The following is a 4397-nucleotide window of genomic DNA, read 5'->3' as shown; positions in this document are numbered from 1 at the left end:
AAGGAGCACAGTGGGATTTTATCCTTGCTGACAGACAAAATTTCTCAGAGAGGAGCATCCTGAGTCAGCAGATGGAAGAGGGGCAAGTCCACTGGCTGTTACCATCCAGGCAGGTGATCAGACAGAGCAGAGCCAAGTCTCTTCATGTCTTATTCCTTGAGTCCAAATAGGGTTTGTGTCCTACAGATATGGAAAAAGGGAACCTCCAAGGAAGGGAAACATTGCAGACTGGGAGAGGTGAGCTGTTAGTCGGGATTTTGAGCCCCTGCACAGTGCTTTTCAGCAACCCTTTGCAAAACCCTACAGAGGATTTCAGAGCTGCTCCTCCTGTTTGGCTGGTGGGAAAGGTCAGCCCAGATAATGGAAAAAGTTTCATCAGCCCAGAGAGCTGAGGTATCATAGGTCTGTCCTCTCACTGCTGGGTCAAATTGGCAGAATGATTAAGAGATTAATTTCCTGGTCTGCCGCAGACTCCTGGAGTGGCCCCTGTGCAAGCAATGTAGATTTTTCTTTACTACTGTGATCTCTCTTTGAAAAATGAAGATAATAGCACATCCAGAATTCCAGGATTAATTAAAGTATGTTATTAAAGGCTGTGACATTTGTTGGGTACATATGCAATACGAGAGAGGAAAAAAATACCACATTGTTGAGCTTGGTGAATTTAAACCATCCGGAACCATAACAAATTTCTTTTTTTAATAAAATAATAACTCAGAAGAAGTGGTCAGAGCTATCAAACATTTATAGAGTGTCTGAGCTCCTGCTCCTGGAGGCAAAATTCCTGTGCAGTGAACAAGATTAAAAGATCAGACTGGAAGAAGTTTGCCTTCAGCAGGAGTGAATTCCCATGGGATAACGGGCAACTAAGCTCCTCTGAGAGAAGACTGGTGGTGGATGAACGTGCTGCTGGGGCTGAATCCTTGGCTGGCAAGTGCTTTGTAGAATTCAGGTTGGTCCAGAAGAGCAGGTGGGGCTGGGTGGGTCAGCAGACTCCTTGAGAGGCACCTTCTCGCAGCCCCCAACAGTCAGATGAGCGATGCAGTGAGAAGGGTTTTCTCCCTCAGGACTGAAGAGTCTCCTTAATCCTATTGATTTCCCTCTCCTTCCAGTTCTTTTGATGTCCCTGCAGCAAACTGGGCAAACAGGGCACTGAGCAGCACGTGCTTCAAAGCCTGGTCGTGCCTTTGCCTCCCTGGGGCCAGCGCTCGTGTTACATTTGGGACTGACAGATCACCAGGCAATAACTGAGCAAAACGGATCTGGAACTGTGGCTTGCAGGTCCCAGGAACCTCAGGAGCGTTAGCTAGCGCCCGTGAATGTGGTATTTCCTGCCTGAGTGAGCAATCCTGCAGCCAAACCATCTCTTAAACCCGGCTGGGTGAGCTCTCCCTGCACCAGGGCTCGGAGCCACACAGAGACAAAACCACTGGCATTTAAAAACCTGGCAGTTCCAGCCTCTTCACTTCTACAGGTACTAGAGCTCTGCAAAATATTCTTCCCTGGATTTTCTAATTAAAGTTTTGACACTGACGGAGGAAGAGCAGCGTGGGTGATTCGCCTGTCCCTGGTCCATCATCCCAGGCCCACTCCAAGGTCCGAACCTACAGCACTTGCCAAGGCTGTCAGGCTTTTCTACGCTCGTCCATCTGCTCACAAAGGCTTTTATCCTGACCCCAGGGCTCTCCATGGTGATGTTTTTGGCCATGCCCGAGACCTTGAGCTGTGAAGTGGCTCCTGGTGCCCCATGGCATGGTGCTGGCTTGGCCCCTGCTCCGGGGTCTGGGCTGCAGGGCTTTGGACAGAATCGGTTTTATTTGCAGGAAAATCCCTCTTGGTTAATTATTTGTTGCTTTAACACCCAGAATAAATGTTCATTACTTTAACTCAGGTAGAAGCAGTTGTTGCAGAAACAGCCAGTGCTGCCATGCCCAGGGCTCGGTGACACTGCCAGGCCCAGCTTCCTCACGTGGTGACTTCTGTGCGGCCCAGGAGGAGGGAAGTCCAGATTTGAGGTCTTTGGGACAGCTTTGCATGCAAAAATTCAGGACCTGGCACTGTCTTTAGGAACAGCCAACTCTGTCCTGGTGACATTTGGAGCTGTCGGAATTGATGCCCCTCACTGCCCTGTGCCGTCATCTGCCCGTCCATCCATCTGTCCCTGGGGTCTCCATGTGTCATTGCAACACAGAGACAAGGCTGGGACCTTCGAATAAAGTCCAACACCCACCTTGTACTTGCAAGGAACCCACTGGCTCTGCTTAGAGGGGGAAAAAAACCCATATTTGGTTCATTTTCACCTCTAAGTGCCTTCAACGCAAATGCCAGAGAGGATACCATAAAATGCTATTTAAGAGCCATTGCTTGTTAAATATGATCGACACAAGTTTTGATTCCCAAACAGAAATAATCCATCTCCTTGGAGGAGACAATGTCCAGCATTTAGGATGTACTTCAGGGATTTTGTATGTGTTTTGGTGGGTTTAGTTTCTGGCTTCAATTGAAGTTTTAGATTAATGGAGAATCACACGTGGCACCAGCTGGTATTTCATGGGAACTGCTGTGCTTTGCCTCTGGGCTATCACTGCTTCCCCAGCTTCACTGAGCTTTGCTTCTGCTTGCACTGCTGCTCCACGTTTTGTTTCCACAGCTGATTTAGTGAAAGGAGAGGAGCAAGTTTTGTTTGCCTGACAGAGCTCTCTTGGAGGCTTTGCAGAGATTATGCTGTCAAATTTTTTTCCCAGGGTAATTTCCAGCCGCGGTGCAGCTTTTTCTCCCCCTCTTTCGTCCTTCCCAAACTTCCCCCAGAGCCACCTGCAATTTATTTGGATTCATCAAAGACATCAGAGCTGGAGAAGAGCAGTATCTGCGATGCCAGTCTCTCCTCCCACCCCATCGGTGCTGCGCTCTGCCAGGCTCGGGGGTGGAAAAGGGAAAAGATTCCAAAGGGGGGGAATTTCACCCCCAAAGGGATGCGGAGCAGAGGGTGAGATGCCACCAGCAACGGCTTTAAAGAAAGGCTGAGGGTGCTCTGTGAGCAGCACAGCCCGAAACCACGGGAGGAGGGATCCCAGCGACGGAGCAAACGACTGTGACAGAGAACAGGATCCGCCGAGTGTGTTTTCTGCCTGCTTAGTTAATATGCAAAATGCCTTGAATGATAAAGAACGGCAACAGTGATTAATTAGGAACACTGCATTTGCATCATCCTTCCCAGGCTCTAAAAGTGCCTTATAAGCACGAACTGGAGCACAGGGTGCTCCCGTGGGATGGAGGGAAGCAGAATGGCCACGGATTGACAGGCAGGGATCAATTTTTGGCTGTTGCTGCCGAAGTAACAATTCCTTCAGTGTAGGAGTGTCACCCAGGCGGTGTCCTGGAGCCGTGTGGGTGGTGGGACCCCAAATCCACCTCCAGGAAGGAGAAGGCCGAGAAAAACCTATCCCTGGCACGTTCCTTGAACGGATTTTCAGTGGGTTCATGAGGGCAATGCTCTGGTCCCAGGGAACAGGTGTGTCCCGGCAAAGGGCACCCCAGTAACGCCATTCCTCACCCCCCAAAATGTGGGTGATCCCCATGGCGGGGACGGGAGACCTGCACACCACCGAGGGGCACCGGGCTGGGCTCAGTAACTCTTCCTCTGTGAGAAAGGAAGATGAATAAAAGGGGGGAAAAAAAACCCCAGACCCAGCACCAACCCCCGGTGCCTGGGGTCCCTACCCCTGGCTGGGGGCCAGAGCCGGGCGGGATGCTGGAGACCGCCGGGGAAGGACAAAAATATTTATTCAAAAGGGCTTTAAAAAGAGAAAGAAATTAAGAATAAAATCCGAGGCTAAGCGAACCGAAAGGAGCCGAGCCGAGCCGAGCCAAGCCGAGCCGCCCCATACCTGAGCGGGGCGCGGCGGAGGCGGAGCGGCGCTGCCTCCTCCTCTCCCCCTCCTTCCCTCCTCCTCCTCCTCCTCCTCCTCCTCCTGCCGCCGCTCCCTTCCCTTCCCTTCCCGTCCCCGCGCCCTGGCCGGCCGCGGCGGGTGTAAAGGTCGGCGTGTCCGTCCGTCCGTCCGTCCGTCCGGCTGTCGGTCCGGCCCGCCCGCCGCCCCCATGCTCCGCGCTTAGCGCTGCCGGTCCCAGCCATGTCCACCGTGCAGCTCTACACCAAGGTGAGCGGGGAAGGGTCTCCGCCCGTGCCTGTGTTTTCCTGGGATCCCCCTGGGGAGGGGGAAGCTGCTTCCCGGTCCCGGAGGGGCCCCGCAACTTTCCCCGCACCCGCCGGGGACGGCGCCCGCAGGTGCGCGGGATGCGGAGGGGGCACCTCCCGCACCCCCACGGGGGTCCCGATCCCCTCCCGGTGCCCCGCGGTCTCACCCACCCGGGTTCTCTGCAGGAAGGGGTGAACTTCG

Source organism: Empidonax traillii, unplaced genomic scaffold (assembly GCF_003031625.1).
Source record: "Empidonax traillii isolate 1590-97213 ecotype Southwest subspecies unplaced genomic scaffold, ASM303162v1 scaffold2532:size30121, whole genome shotgun sequence".
Taxonomy (NCBI): domain Eukaryota; kingdom Metazoa; phylum Chordata; class Aves; order Passeriformes; family Tyrannidae; genus Empidonax; species Empidonax traillii.
Note: the sequence above shows the minus strand (reverse complement) of the source record.